Genomic DNA, 17,391 nt, shown 5'->3' with positions numbered 1-17,391 from the left:
TTTAGTAAAAAAAAAAAGAATTATAGGTTAAAAGATCATGTGTCTGCAGTGGGGGATTTGGGCAGTGGGCCTTTGAGGAGGGTGTGATGGTGGGAGAGGAGGCTCTGTAGAGGCCCTGCATGGCCTCCTGGAGCTGGAGTCCTGATGGGTCTAAATCCTAGTTTTGCCTTTTTTCTCCTGTGTCCTTAGGCACATCAACCTTTGCAAGCCACCATTTCCTTATCTCTAAAATGAGGACAACAACAAATAAATAAATAAATAAATAAATAAATAAATAAATAAATAAATAACAATAGCACCTATTTCTTTTGTTTGTTGCTAATCCTCACTGAGGATATTTTTCTATTGATTTTTTTTAAAAAATCTTTTTATTTATTTATTTTTTAAAATTCTTTATTAGTTAAGGTATTACAAATGTGTCCTTATCCCCCCATTAAAAAAATCTTTTTATTGATTGCAGAGAGGAAGAGAGAGGGAGAGAGATAGAAACATCAATGATAAGAGATAATCGTTGATCAGCTACTTCCTGCACACCCCACACTGGGGACGAAGCCTGCAACCTGGGCAAGTGCCCTGATTGGGAATTGAACCTTGACCTCCTGGTTCATAGGCCAACACTCAAGCACTGAGCCATGTTGGCCAGGCCCATTGATATTTTTAGAGAGAGTGAAAGGGAATGAGGGAGTGGGGAGAGAAAGACAGAGAGACAGAGAGAGAAACATCTGATATGAGAGACAATTTGACCCGTTGCCTTCCACATGTGCCCTGACTGGGCCCAGATCAAACCTGCAACCCAGGTAAGTGCCCTGGACTGGGAATCGAACCCGAGACCCTTTGGTGCACGGGCCGACTCTCTAACCACTGAGGACACCGGCCAAGGAGTAAATAAGTTAACGAATGGGAAAGCACCATTTAGTTTCCTGCCATACCACTTACTGGTTATGGGATATTAGTCAAGTTACTTACTCATTCTGAGCCTCAATTTCCTCATGAGACTATAATAATACTTACATTAAATTGTGTTTAGAATTTCACATAAGTTTCCCCCTCTGCATAATGGGTATGCATCCTTTTCCCTCCCTGTCTGCCAGGAAGCTCAGAAGCAAGTCTGATGCCCCGCCCCAGCAAACACATCGCCTGTCTTGTATGTCCGCCAGCTCATCCTCCCAGACTGCATGCGTCATGGCATTGCTCTTTACGTTTGTGCTTTATTTAAGTTTTTGATTCTTAATTCTTTTTTCACTTAACCTGCTTCTTTTCCATGAAAATATATACTTAGGAGATGGGAGTTTTAATGTTTCAGAGCAAAATATGAATGAAAGCACCTTTATTTAACTAATCTCTTTTTGCCAGAAACTTAATGCTTTCCTATCCTCATATTTAGACAGAAGACAGAGACAGACAGAAAAGTGGGAAAATAAAAATATCATACAGATATCAAGACCCCAAATTATGGCAGTGCAGCATTAAATATCACCTGGACTTTTCAATTTATTGTTATTATTAATTTTTAATTATACAAATAATATATGGATACATTCTCCTTATAAAAAATGGAATATTGCCAAGCTAAAGTCTTTTTGGAGTTCCTGACCCCAGTACCCTCTCTGCCTCTCAGAGGATACCATTATTATCAGTTTGGTGTATAAATTTCTCTGTCCTTTCATGTATACATGCATACATATGTATAATACACATGCACAAATATATATACACATATATATTCCCATAGAAAATGAACTCATCTTCTTTATATTTTGACAGCTAATCTTCTAGGCTGTGCCTAGAATGGTCCTAGAATGAGTACTTTTTAACATAGGCCCCATGTATATAAGTGAAATAATTTAGGAAACCTAAGAGAAAAATGGTATCCATGGGAAATATCTTTATTGAAACCCCACAGCCTACAAGAAAATAGAAAGCTTATGTTCGCCCAATAACTTCCAGCTATTTTCTCCTTTCCGGTTTAGTCTCTGAGTACTGAGGGCTTTCAGGAGCTGCCAGGGCAGTCGACACACTTTATGCCAGAAGGAGAATGTGTAAGAAGGAAAGAACCGTGGAGATCACTCCCAGCTCCCATTCTACAGATGGGTATATCGAAGCCCAGGGAGAAGAAATGAACTTCCAAGGCCACACCACTCAGTAGCAGCCAGGCTCGGGTAGAAACCCAGACTCCTCATTCTTTGTCAGTGCTCTTTCCACACTCACATACCCAGTTCCTGCTTTCCCTTTGGGAACTTGCCCACTGGCTGACCTGTGTGCAATCACTCAGAGATGCTTCACAGACATTTGGTTAAAGTGTAAAATGTTTCCACCTGGCTATAAAACAAGTCGTGTTCCTGGGCTGAAGAAACTCCAAGGAGGCTAGTCACTAGCAGTGGTTCTCAACCTTGGCTGCACATTAGAATCATCTGGGAATCTTTTTAAAATCCTGATTTCTGGGCCTCATCCTCCAGAAATTCTGTTTCTTTGTTATGGGGTGGGGCCACAACATTAGTAACAAGAAACAGAATTTCCGGGGGATGAGGCACAGAAATCAGGATTTTAAAAAGATTCCCAGGTGATTCTAATGTGCAGCCAAGGTTGAGAACCACTGCACTAGGGAGAGGAAGCCTGCGTTGCTATGTGACGTCATTACCCAGCGCCCACAGCCACCGTTTCCAGGCTGGGCTGGGCTGGGCTGTGGGTCGCATTTTGCACCATGGGATCTCAGCAGTGTCAGCTGTGATTTGGTGGGGTGTTGCTCCAGGGTGGTGGTGGGGCCTATGTCCCACTTGAGGGAAGCCAAGTGTTGCTTTGTGAGCGCCAGGTCTGCAATGCTGTTTCTCTGTAAATGGCCAGTGTGCATCATGGCAACTCCTGTGTTGAATGTCTGCCACCTGGTGGTCAGTGCACATCATAGCGACCGGTTGGACGGTCAGACACTTAGCATATTAGCCTTTTATATATATAGTGAAACTTTTAAATGAATGAGACTATTCATGAACATGACTGGCTTATTTTGATTCATATGAATAAAGTATGCATAAAAAACTAAACATGTTCATACCACTGGACAATAATGAACACTTCTGCATATTTATCCAAAGAGAAAACACCTGAAAACTGGACAAAGTATTAAGTATAAGGGTGTTCACTTCACTATAGGGAGAAATTAAAAAATATAGAAATGTCTAACATTAAGGTTATTATTAAATAAATTACAATCTATCCAGCCAGTGGAGTAAGCAGCCCTACAAAAAATATTCATGGGAAAGTTTTTAATGGCATAAAAATATGTCCACATGTGCCTGTGTGTGGTTTGTTTATCCCTGAATACTTCAGCGTGTTTTTCTAAAAACAAAGGCTTTTTTACATAACAAAGTCATATCAGAAAATCAATACAGCTATATCATTATTTAATCCCTAGACATACACATTTTACCATCATCTCAGTAATATCCTTTATAGCTAAAGGGAAAAAAAAGTTTTTTTCTGGTCGAGGATACAATCTAGGATCACACATTGCATTCAGTTGTCATGTCTCTTTAGTCTCCTTTAATTTAGAATGGTTTCTTACTTTTTCTTGTCTTTTATGATTTTGGTACTTTTGAATATTACAGGTCAGTTATTTTGCAGACTGTCACTCATTCTGGGATTGTCTGATGTTTTCTCATAATTAGATTTTGGTTATTCATTTTTGTCAGAAATATGACAGAACTATGGTGTGTCCTTATCCAATCAGGAGGCACATAATGTCTTCTTGTCACATTACTAATGATGTTAACTTTCATCACTTGATTAAGGTGGTGACTTGTCAGGTTTGTAGACTGTACTACTTTCCCCTTTATAATTAATAAGCATCTGTGGGAGAGTCTTTGAGGCTATGTGAATATCCTATTTCCTGCTAAATTTTTGTTAATCCTCACCTGAGGAGTGAGACTATTTTTTCCATAGATTTTTATTTTTTATTTTAGAGAAAGTGGAGAGGGAGAGGAGAGAGAGAAACATCAATATGACAGAGACACATTGATTGGTTGCCTCCCACACATTCCCCAACTGGAGGGGGAGGAGGGATCTGACCTGCAACCCAGGTACATGCTTTGACTGGGAATCAAACTCTTGACCCTCAGGTGCACAGGCCAACGCTCTACCACTGGGCCATGCTGGCCAGGGCTCCTGCTAAATTTTTACCCAGTTTTAGCATCTGTTTATGATATTTACTTGAAAGATTTATTACTATGGTGATTACCAAATAGTGATTTTCTGATTCCATCAATTCTACCTCATTTATTAGTTGTAATCTACTTGAAGGAAGAACTTTTCCTCCTCCCCCATTTATTTATTCATTTTTGTAAATAGCAGTATAGATTCTTATTTTACTTATTTCTATTCTATGAGTTATTATTTATTATACCATTATTTATCCTGAGGCTCAAATTGTCCCAGATTTGGCCAATGGGAGCTTCTTCAGCTGACTCCTGTGCTTCTTTTTACATAATGCCATCATTTAAAAAATATATATATATTTTATTGATTTTTTACAGAGAGGAAGGGAGAGGGATAGAGAGCTAGAAACATCGATGAGAGAGAAACATCGATCAGATGCCTCCTGCACACTCCCCACCGGGGATGTGCCTGCAACTAAGGTACATGCCCTTGACCGGAATCGAACCTGGGACCCTTCAGTCTGTAGGCTGACGCTCCATCCACTGAGCCAAACCAGTCAGGGCAAACGCCATCATTTTTTATGGCACTTCCATACTACCTGAAGCAACAAGATGTTCCAAGCTTATCTTCTACTGTCCATGCCTCAGTTCTAGAATCAGTCATTTCTCCAAAGAAGCCTTCCTTACCTAGAGTAGATAATGGCATTTAGGAACCAAGAATTGGGCAATAAGTGTATCCTGCTATTAAAATGTCATTGTCTCTAGGCCCTGTCAGAAGTCACTGCTAGGAAACACACACACACACACACACACACACACACACACTTCCACTTCCATATCTGAAAATCTATTTTTAATACAAAATTAGTAAGTGGAATATATATATAATATATATAATATATATAATATATATATATAATATATATATATATACACACATATATATATGTGCAGACTGAGCCCACTCACAACCTTAGAAAAGACAGAAGGATAAGATACATATTTAAAACCAAGTAGGAGCTTTCATTATGGTCTAAAAGTGTGAGGAGTCTATGAGACTGAGAGCAGATAGGATTGGGTTCAAGAGAAAAGCAGCCACAGCAGTGGCTAAAATGAACCACCCAAGATAAGGGAGCAACACCAAGATGTTCCATGTCTAGAGGTGATGGCAGGAAGTTGAAAACAAAAAAGTGCCCAGGAGAAATGGATAGGGGAACCGTAGCAGGAGCAGCCAGGCTAGCGGCCTTGTATTTCTCCACGTACACTGTGTGTAAGAGCTTTGGGGTAAGTACTTGGATTAATGAGCGAGGTCCATGTACTGAGTGGCTGTCAAAGTCTGGAAGGAATGAAAAACATCCAAGCCCAGAAGACCAGCTGCTGAGGTTCCCGCCCAGAAGCAGGTCCTGCCCATCGTAACAGTATGGATTACAAGTTCCAGCAGCTGTTTTGCCCCTCCCTACAAGCAAACCGCTCAACCAGACGCAGCCATCAGCCTAACAAGACATTACAACTGCAAAAATGTACATATGGTCAAGTATAACCAAATATGTAAGGTGTGAGATATTATTTTTTAAAAATTATTATAGATCCAACAAACAGATAAATGAAGAGAGTTAATAGGGTAACCAGAACTATACTTAAAAATAAATGTAATTATAAACCCTTAGGTAAAGAAGAGTATTTTATCCATGAAACAGGAACAGTTGGTTTTAAAATAGAAACAATTAGAGATTTTAAAATAAAAGATATAATTATTGAAATTAAAAAATAGATGGGCTAATAGCAAAATGGACACAGGTAAGGAGTGAATCGGGGAACTGGGAGATGAGGTCTAGGGAATTTTTTAGAAGGCAGCACAAACTCATAGAGATGAATGGTAAAAAGACAATGTAAGGACATGGGGAATAGATTCAGAAGTGCCAATATCTATCTAAAAAAGAGTTCCAGAAATATAGGGCAGAGAAAATAGGATGCAATATTTAAAGAAATACTAATAACAGAAATTTGCCTGAATTAAAAAAAAGAAAATGATGTCTTCAGATTGAAAGGGTCTACCAGGGACCAAGAGAGTAATTTTTAAACCCACATATGGACCGGTCATAGTGAAGTTTCAGAACATTAAGGGTAATGAAGAAAATCTAAATTAAATGATCATACAAAAAAATCAGATTTACCTACTACAAAAGAATGACGTCAAATTATTTCTTGGCAACATCAGTTCAACATCTTCAAAATGCTAACATGATGAATACTTAAATTTATTATTTAATAGCCAGATTATTATTTAAATCTGAGGATGAAATAGAGGCATTTTCAGATATGAATTCTCAGAAAGTTGGCTCTCCCCCTCTAGATTCTTTCTAAAAATAAAACTAAATTAAACAAAAACAATTAGATGTTGTACTCCTTTTAAGAAAAATAAATAAATCCAAGAAGAAACAGTGTCCTACAAAAACCAACAGTGAATAAATAATTTAAGAAATATTAATATAGATAAAGAAAGTATGCTGCCATTGTATTTTCCATGTTCAATGTATTTAAAATTAAAATATAAAATGTATTATATATTAATTCCATGTTGTATATTATGTTTTTCATTATAAATATTATACTTATAATAGAAAATTTGGAAAATAAAGAGTAGAGGATAGAAAATAAAAAAATTTTTTAAAAAAAGAAATCTTAATAAGAACTTCCTGTAAAAGTTATAAAATAACAACCTGGAACTAAAATTTCAGATGTCAGTAAAGTAAAATTGTATAAAGAATATCTCACCAAAAGTGGAGGGAAATAAAAAAGCTTCTTATCAACATTTTTGCCTTGTTTAGGTGAGACTTATATACCAATGAATTATTTAAAAGTATATTTGCAAATGTGTATTAAAATTAATTTTAATAAGCACATGAAAAGTTGCTAACATTGTTAGTCATTAGGGAAATGTAATTCAAAACCACCATGAAATACCACTTCACACTCACTAGAATGGCTATAATAAAAAGGGGACAATAATAAGTATTGGTGAGGATGTGGAGAAATTAGAACTCTCATACATTGCTGATGAGATTGTAAAATGGTACAGCCACTTTGGAAAATAGTTTGGCAGTTCCTCAAAATGCTAAATATAGAGTTATGAGGTTTCTTTCAGGGATAATAAAAATTTTCTGAAATTAGACAGTGGTGATGGTTAGACAACTGTATGAATAAATATAACAAAAACATTCTATTGTACAGTTGGAAAGGGTGAATTTTATGGTACATGAATTATATTTCAATAAAGCTGTTATGCAAATAAGTGTTACAATGAAATATCACTCAGGCTTAAAAGTGAAAGGAAATTCGGACATGTTACATGAATGAACCTTGAAGACATCATGCCACGTGAAATAAACCAGTCACAAAAACACACATATTGTATGATTCCACTTATATGCGGTACTTAGAGTAGTCAAATTCATACAGACAGAAAGTAAAATGATGGTTGCCAGGAGTTGGGGAGGAGGGAATGTAGACAATGTTTATTGGGTACAGAGTTTCAGGTGGGGAAGATGAAAAAGTTCTGGTGATGGATAGTGGTGATAGTTGCATAACAATGTGAATGTACTTGTTGCCACAGAACTGTACATTTAAAAAATGGTTAAAATGGTAAACTTCATTTTATGCATATTTTTCCACAACAAAAGAATGAATATTAACCACTAGAATAGAATATGCAACTTTCAAACCAGTATGTGAAAAAGTTGAGCCCTAACTGGTTTGGCTCAGCGGATAGAGCGTCAGAACTGTGGACTCAAGGGTCCCAGGTTCGATTCCGGTCAAGGGCATGTACCTTGGTTGTGCAGGAGACAGCTGATCGATGTTTCTCTCTCATCGATGTTTCTAACTCTCCCTCTCCCTTCCTCTCTGTAAAAAATCAATAAAATATATTTTAAAAAAGAAAAAAAAAGTTGAATAGGTAAAAGTTGAATGCTTCCAAAAAATATCCAAGAGAGAGGGAAGAAGAAATGAAAGAAACTCAGAGAAAGCATGGAAATGGAAAGTACAATTAAGGTGGTCAGGAATGAGAGAAAGAATATCAGTAATTATAAAAATGTAAATGGTTAAGCTCATCTAAAAATAGTTTTCATTTTGAATTTTGGAAAATGCAGCTATATATCACTTATATTAAAAGTACAATTTAAAAAATTACACAGGAAAGTTTAAAAAAGTACCTGGCAAATAATTAGTAAAAACATTTTTCATTGATAAAAGGAATAATTTGCCCAAAACTTATAACACTTTTGAGATTGTATGCACCTAACAACATAGCTATGAAATATACAGCAAGATTTTACTGAATTATTAAGAGAAATGTAGGAATCTTTCTTTATAATGAGAGACTCTAACATGCATCCCTCATGTCTGACAAATAAGACAAAAAGTATAAAGGTAGGGAGTACCTGAGAGCAGAAATGTATTAGTTTAGATCACATTAACTGTGGTAGCAAATAGACTCTCAAATATCAGGAGCTTAACCCTTAAACAATAGAGGCTTATTTCTCTTTCATGTGAAGTACAATCTTTTGTTACGGGGTCTCTGCTCCACACAGTCATTCAGATTTTCAAGCTGATAGATACTCTGCCAGCTTAAAAATGTGGCTTCTAAGGTCCCTGAGTGTTGAGATCTTGCCAATAGTCATGGTAAGAGAGAATGAATTACATGTGAACTGGTCTTAGAAGTGACATATAATTTCTGCTCACAGTTCACTGGCCAAAACTCAGTTATATGGTCATGTCTAATTGCTAGAAAGGCTAGGAAATGTAGCCTAGTTATGTGCCTTGGCGGAAGGTGGAAATAGGTTTATTTATTAGTTAATCTTTAACACAGTAATTAAAACCTATGAATCTAATGGATACATGTAGAACTCTGAATCTAACAGAGAATATATATTCTTTTAATACATTTATAAAAATTGACTAGCCTGGCCTGTGTGGCTCAGTGTTTGAGCGTCAAGCTATGAACCAGGAGGTCACGGTTCAATTCTCAGTCAGGGCACATGCCTGGGTTGCAGGCTCGATCCCCAGTGTGGGGCCTGCATGAGGCAACTGATCAATTATTCTCTCTTATCATTGATGTATCTATCTCTCTCTCCCTCTCCCTTCCTCTCTGAAATCAATACAGATATATTAAAGTATATATATATTTAAAAAATTGACTTTAGGCTGCACAGTAGGTTGCCAAATTTTTTTAAATTGATGTAATTCAAAACATTTATTGATGATACAGAAATAAAAGTAGATGCCAATGACAATATAAAGATAGCTAGGAACTTGTATACATGTGCAAATTTCAAAGCATAGGTCTAAATAATTAATGGGTTGAAGAAAAAAATCATAATGAAATTAGAACTGAATGAAGTACTATTTTGGGATTCAGTCAAATTAATTTTCAAGGAAATACATGGGCTTACATGAACTTATTATAAAACAAGACAGACTAATGATGAATGAATTTAGCTTTTGCATTAGGGCTGCCAGAGTAAATTACCACATACTTAGAGGCTTAAAACAAGAGAAATTTATTGTCTCATAGTTCTGGAGGCTACATGACTTAAATAATGGTGTTGGCAGGACTGTGCTCTCTTTAAAGCAAGCATGTCAAACTCGCGGCCCACAATGAATATTTTTGCGGCCCAGCCAATATAACGGAATGTAAGAAAAGTTTCAATAAAAATTTTGTAACTTAATTTTTACAATATCCTGTTATACATAACAATGCATAACAATGTGAATGTATTTATTGCCACAGAACTGTACATTTAAAAATGGTTAAAATGGTAAATTTCATTTTATGCATAATAACGAACTACAACGTTCACTAATGACTGATTACTATAATCTTGTTGCATTCATTTCCCTTACTCGCCTTACGCACAGGTGCACCATTTCTATCCACTAATACAAGCAGCGAATATTTTAGCAGCTGATTGCCACGTCATTAGTCTTGGACTGACTTGTTTGGTGTACGCAACGGGAAATATGTTGCTTTCAGAGAACCAGAAAAATAGGTTTATTTGCATTACGCTTATTAATTTGTGCAGTTATTCAATGTCTGGTAAGTTAATGTTCAAGAACAAATATTAATTTTTATTAAAATGTTCTATTATTTTATGTTAACAATTACTCATTTATTTCAGCCCTTTGTATTCAGCATGTCTCTATTGAAATAAACCAAGTTTCTATGAAAATTGAAGTTTTTGTTTTTTTGCGGCCCACATAAACTTAAACCTTGTTTATTTGGCCCAAGTTAGCCTTTGAGTTTGACATGCTTGCTCTAAAGGCTCTAGGGGAGGACACTTCCTTGTCTCTTGCTTTTGGTGATTACAGACAATCCTTGACTTGTAGATGCATCACTCTGCTCTGCATCACATGGCGCCCTCCCGGTGTGTCTGTCTCTGGGTCCAAATTCCTTTTTTTCTTACAGGGAGACCAGTCATGTTGGATTTAGGGCCCATCCTAATTCAGTATGACCTCATCTTGATTACATCTGCTAAAACCCTATTTTCAAATAAGGTCACATTTCTAGGTTCTGAGTGGACATCAATTTTGGGGGACACTATTCAACCCAGTACAGCTTCCAATAAAAAAGTAAATTGAAAAAAAGACCTGCAAAATAGAAAGAAAGTAAAATAAAGGAAAACTGTAAAGATTGCAGTAGAGCCCTTGTCAGTTTTGCTCAGTGGATAGGGCACCGGCCTGCAGACTGGAGGGCCCTGGGTTTGATTCTGGTCAAGGGCACGTACCTCGGTTGCAGGCTCCATCTCCGGCCCTGGTTGGGGCTCCTGTGGAAGGCAATTGATGTGTCTCTCTTACATCGATGTTTCTCTCTCTGTCTCTCCCCCTCCCTTCCACTCTCTCAAAAAAATTAATGAAAAAAAATATTCTCTGGTGAGGATTAACAGCAACAACAACAAGACTGCAGTAGAAAGCAACAACCCAGAACAAAGTTAATTCCTATACAATAAAAGGCTAATATGCAAATCCACGGAAAGGCAGAAGAACTACTTGCTATGATGTCCACTGCGGTGGCCAACCACCCTCCCTGCCCCCATTGGCGCCCTGACCCTGGCTCAGGCGTTAAGTGTCTGCCTCCCCCAGGCCACTTGGTCTCCACAGGCTGAGGCCGCTCCAGTGATAACGTCATCAGCTTCACCTCTGGCCAAGGGCAAGCTCTTCCTGCACCGCGTGGGTCATGTAGCCAGGCTGGCCGAAGTGGCACAGTCGACTCCTTGGTGGCCCCAGATGAGGTCCTCTACCTGCTGGACCTGCACCTATTCCTGGGCCGTGCCCTCACCCTCGCCCGCCCCCACGAAGAGCCCTCAGGTGCGGTGGGCGTGGACGGCGTCCTGGGCCGGGTGCCACAGAGCGTGGTGGACGCGGAGGACTGCGGCCTGTGGAACACCCTGGAGGCGTTGCTGGAGCTGCGTGGCCGACTATGCCCAGCAGCAGTACGTGCACTTGTGGCTGGCGCCCTCGCCAGAGTCCATCAAGGGGGCCAAGGAGCTGGACCTCGTGGGGCTGTGCCTGCACCCCCTCTTCCGCTCAAGTTTTGAGGATGAGCTGCAGCAGCTGAAGCTGGTGGACAGCATCAAGCAGTACAGCTCGCTGGCGACCATCTTTGAGATCAATGCCTCCAGCCGGGACCTGAGCAGCCAGGTGATGTAGGCCAAGCGGCAGAAGGACTGCAAGGCCACCGCCAGCTTCCAGCAGGGCCGGCAGATGCAGCAGGAGGGCCTGGCTGGCCCAGCCCCGAGCTGCCCAGCGAGGCAGGTGGAGCAGCCTGGGAAAGAGGAGGAGGAGGGAGAGAGCTCTGGGACGTTTTCACAGAGGTCCTGGGCCGGAAAGGGCAGCAGCCAGACCTGAGCGGGGAGCCAAGAGGCGGAAGGAGGAGGCCCGACCGCTGGACCAGGATTTCTATGTCCCCTGTCCGCCCAAGGACTTCGACACTGAACGGGGCCTGAGCGTTGGTGGGGACAGGGGCGACTTTGAGCAGCAGGTGGCCTGTGCTGTCCTGGACCTGATGGGGGACGAGGCCCAGAACCTGACCAGGAGCCGGCAGCAGCTGGAGTGGGACCAGAAGAAGTGGTTTGTGGGACAGTCAGGACAGGAGGACAAGAAGAAGATCAAGACAGAAAGTGGTCGCTACAGCAGCAGCTCCTATAAGCGGGACCTCTACCAGAAGTGGAAGCAGAAACAAAATCGCCATACACTCAACGCCTGGGCCCCAGCAGGCCGCCAGCAGTCAGCCCTGTCGGTGGTGCTGTTTCGGCCTGATCCCGTTGGAGCATGTGCAGAAGGCAACCAACTGATGTGTCTTTCTCACATCCATGTTTCTCTCTCTGCCTCTCGCCTTCCCTTCTACTCAAAAAAATGAGTGAAAAATGTCCTCAGGTGAGGATTAAAAAAACAACAACAAAATATGCATACATACACACATATACAAAACTACATGAATATTGGGGAGTTGTGGGGTGGGGCCCCACAGGTGCAAGAATTTTGTGCACCGGGCCTCTAGTTAATAAAAAAAATGATTCATTGCAAAGACTTAAAGAAACAGATACATTTTTCATTAAACCTGATCAAGTTTAACAGAAGGAGGAAAAATGAACATTATATAGATTGACAAAATGGTTAAACTACAAAATACTGACTCAGAAGAGATTTTAAAGTTATGAAAGGCTACTGAACAACATTATGCAGATAAATATGAAACCCAGATAAAATGGAAACAGGAAAACATAATTTATCAACCATAAAAGAAATGGAAATGATAGCCAAAGATCTGTCCACTAAGAAGATACTGGTTCATGTGGTTCCATGGGAGAGTTGTACAAAATCATAAGGGAACAAACTGTTCTTATCCATATTATATAAACTCTTTCAGAGCAAAGAAAAAAAAGGAAAGCTATTCATCTTATTTTCTTAGTGACTGCTCCATGTGAGCTTGAGAAATCTTTATTCTGCTTTTCTTGGATGAAGTAGTGTATAGCTGTCAATTATACTCAGTTGATTGATGGTGCTGTTGAGATCAACTATGTCCTCACTGATTTTCTGCCCCCTGAATCTTCCATTTCTGAGGGAGGAGTTTTGAAATCTCTAAATATGATATTAGATTAACCTATTTCTCCTTGCAATTCTATCAGTTTTTGTCCCAGGTAGTTTAACGCTCTGTTTAGGCACATAACATGTCAAGAATTATGTCTTCTTGGAGATCTGACCCCTTTATCATGATGGAATGCCTTTCTTTATATTTGATAAATTTCTTAATTTGAAGTCAGCTCTATCTGAAGTTAATATAGCTACTCCTACTTTCTTTTGGTTAGTGATATCTTTTTCTCCATCCATTTACTTTTAACCTATATGTGTCTTTACATATTAAGTGAGCTTCTTATAAACAACATATAGTTGGTTCGTGTTATTTGATCCACTCTGACATCTGTCTTTTAACTGGTGCATTTAGACCATTGACATTCAGAGAATTATTGATATCGTTTGACTAATATCTACCATATTTGTTACTGTTTTCTATTGTTGCCTTTGTTCTTTGTTCTTATTTGTGTCTTCCAGTCTTTTTCCACCTATTGTGGTTTTAATTTAGCACTTCTATGATTCCATTTTTTTCTCCTTTCTTAATATATTAGTTAATTATTTTTTAGTGGTTTCCTTAGAGTTTGCAATATACATTTCAACTATTCCAAGCCCACTTTCAAATAACACTATACTACTTCACAGGTAGTATACCCTATAATAACAAAATAATCCTAATTTCTTCATCTTATCCCTTGTATTATTGCTGTCATTCATTTCTCTTATATATAAGCATTCCAGTAGATAAGAATATACATAAGATATATACATAAGCATACATAATTGGATACATCGTTATTATTATTTTGAGCAAACTAATATCTGTTAGGTCAATTAAGAACAAGAAAAATAAAAGTTTTATTTTTACCTTCAATGCTCTCTTTTCTTTATGTAGATCTGAGTTTTTTGATCTGTATTATTTTCTTTCTCTCTAAAGAACTTTAAAAAAAAATTCTTGCAAGGCACCCTACCTGCAACAAATATCCTCAATTTTTGTTTATCTGAGAAAGTCTTTTTTTAAAAATATTTTTATTGATTTCAGAGAGGAAGGAAGAGGGAGAAAGCATTAGGAACATCAGTGATGAGAGAGAATCATCGATCGGCTACCTCCTGCACACCCAGCACTGGGGATTGAGCTTGCAACCCAGGCATGTGTCCTGACTGGGAATCGAACCATGACCTCCTGGTTCATAGGTTGATGCTCAACCACTGAGCCACACTGGTTGGTCTGAGAAAGTATTTCTCCGCCTTTGAAGCTAATTTTGAAGTATATGGAGTTTTAGATTGCTGGTGTTTTTTTTTCCTCAACACTTGAAATATTTCACTGCACTATCTTCTTGCTTGCATGATTTCTGAGAAGTCAGATGTAATTTTTATGTTTATTCTTCTATAGGTAAGGTGTTTTTTCCCTCTGGCTTCTTTCAAAATTTTTTATTTTTCATTTTCTGCAATTTGAAAATGATATGCTTAGATGTAAGGTTTTAAAATTATATATATAATTTATCTTGCTTGGTGTTCTCCGAGCTTCTGAGCTGAGTTCTGAGTTTCCTGAATCTGTGGTTTTGTATCTGACATTCATTTGGAGAAATTCTTAGTCATTACTGTCTCAGATATTTCTTCTATTCCTTTCTCTCTTTCGTTTCCTCTTGGTATTCCCATTCCATGTACGTTATTCCTTATGCAGTTGTCCCAGAGGCCCTGGATATTCTGTTATTTTTTTTCCAGTGTTTGTTCTCTTTGCTTTTTGGGTTTTAAGGATTCTATTGATATATCCTCAAACTCAGAAATTATTTCTTTGGTCTTGTTCAGCCTACTACTAATCCCATCAAAGGCATTCTTCAGTTCTGTGACAGTGTTTTTTTACATTTTTATCTCTAGCATTTTTTTTCCTTTTGGTTCTTGGAATTTCCATTTCTCTTACTTCAAAGTCAGAAAGTTATCAAATACAAAAAAGAACATTCCACAATGATAAAAGGGTCATATCTCCAAGAAGACATAATTCTTGACATGTTATATGCATACTGTCTACTTTATCTATTAGAGTCCTTAGCACATTTAGTATAGTGTTAAATTTCCAATCTGACTATTTCAATATCCCTGCCATGTCTTGTTCTGATACTCACTTTGTCTCTTCAAATTGTGCTTTTTGCCTTTTGGTATGCTTTGTAATTTTTTCCTAATAACCAGACACTACATACTGGGTAAAAGAAATTGATTTATTAACCATTAAACAAAATTACTTTTTAAAAATTACAACATGATCACTCTGTACAAGGAAAAATGTATAGAAGAAAGACTCAAAGGAAATATACAACAATGTTGAACAATGGTTGCTACTGGATGATGTGTTTATGGTTGATTTTATTTTCTGCTTTTTTTTTTCTGTACTTTACACACTTTCTGAAATGGCCATGTGTTACTTTATATTTAGCTATGAAAATGGAAAATAAAAATAAAAGGCCTTGCAGCCTTGCCCTAGCCGGTTTCTCTCAGTGGATAGAGCGTTGGCCTGAGGACTGAAGGGTCACAGGTTTGATTCCAGTCAAGGGCAGGTACCTGGGTTGCTGGCTCCATCCCGACTGGGTTGGGCTAGTGGTGGGGGGCGGGGGGGGGGGAGGGGGGACGACCACTTGATGTGTCTCTCTTACATTGATGTTTCTCTCTCTCTGTCTCTCCTCCTCCCTGCCACTCGCTCTAAAAAACAAAAAAAAAAAATCAATGGAAAAAATATCCTCTGGTGAGGATTAACAAAACAAAACAAAAATCAATGGGGGGAAAAAAAAGATCCTCGGGTGAGGATTAACAAAAAAGAAAAGAAAAATAAAGGCCCTTATAAAAACGCACTGTCAAGTTCGATCTTTAAAGAACAGTGTGCTTATTCCCGTTCCCCCTAAAGGAGGCCCTGACATTTAGAAACAATGTAAAACAGGCCAAAGCACCATTTAATCCTATTACTCTTCTGGACCTCTTACAAACCAGGGGATGATCCTTTGGCTCTTTAAAAATAAATCTCCCAAGGTCATGAGGCTTGTCTGTAACAGGGGGATGAAGCTCCCAGGCCAGCGCTCCCCCGCCCCCACCCCACCCACACACACCATCTGGCACCTGGGAATTGCATTAAAGGCTGCATGGCGCTGGCCAAACAACCAAATGTTCAAATTCGTCTCCTAAGGGAATATTACTCCCTCTTAGGATCACTCCACTCACAAGCCACGGCCCCCTCTCTGGGCTCAGTTTCCTCCCCTATAAAATGGGGGAGTTGTGTTGTCCCAGCAGATCTGGCAGTTCCGGTTTCTAAGACAACCTGTGCCCCCGTTCTCTCCCCTGCCCCCTCAAGGGCTCTGCTTTGTTTCTGCTGGCTCTGCTGCAGTACTGGGAAGCTGGTTTCCATCCTGCTTCTGCCATGAACTCATTTGCTGTGTGTCCTTCAGCAAGTCAGTGGCCGTCTGGGGACTTCAGTTTTCCCATCTGTACAATGAAGGTTTGGGCCCAGACCAGATATTTTCACGTTTTGGGTGGTGCCACCCTGGAATCTTGGGGAGGATGGATGGGGCAGGCAGCCCCCTCGGTGTCTGTTTTGCGTATTGGGGTTCTGGTTAATCTTTTGAAACAAGGCTCTGTTGCTGCAAACCTGCCTGAAAGGCCATGGGCTGAGAGACTTGGCAAGCCCTTTTCCAGAGCTGACATTCTGTTTCTCCCCAGCCTCAGAACATTGGGTACCAGGGTAAAAGAATGGGGAAGACTCCCCGGGTTCTGGACTCCTGCCTGCTTCCCCCAGTAAGGGCTGAGCTACAGGAAGCAGGAGAAGCCGAGATGGGGACTGCTAGATAATGATAAGATCTGAGATGCTCGAATCCACTCAGCCCACTCTGCCACTTCTCCCTCCTCCCCCACCCCTCCCTGTCACCTAGGCAACCCAGCCGCGCACTGGGCCTGTGGTTCCTCCTTTCCCCTCCCTCCACACCCACTCAAACTCCAGGCCCAGTTCTCACCCCTCTGTCTCGGCCCACAGCTGCTCTGCCCACACACACCATGCAAACCACATTCCAGGCGGGGGCAGAGCACCGCCTGTGACTTCACTTGACCAAGGAGCCAAACAGCAACTCTGCTCAAAAACAGA

The 17,391-nt window shown here is 39.5% G+C and overlaps 1 pseudogene; it reads left to right on the top strand.

Annotated features, from left to right (window-relative positions):
• The first annotated feature begins 11,197 nt into the window (after window positions 1–11,197).
• Window positions 11,198–17,102, top strand: LOC102429742 (annotated as a pseudogene).
• The last annotated feature ends 289 nt before the right edge of the window (window positions 17,103–17,391 follow it).

Source organism: Myotis lucifugus, unplaced genomic scaffold, assembly GCF_000147115.1.
Source record: "Myotis lucifugus unplaced genomic scaffold, Myoluc2.0 scaffold_338, whole genome shotgun sequence".
NCBI lineage: Eukaryota > Metazoa > Chordata > Mammalia > Chiroptera > Vespertilionidae > Myotis > Myotis lucifugus.
Note: the sequence above shows the minus strand (reverse complement) of the source record. Positions and strands in the feature narration are given on the sequence as shown.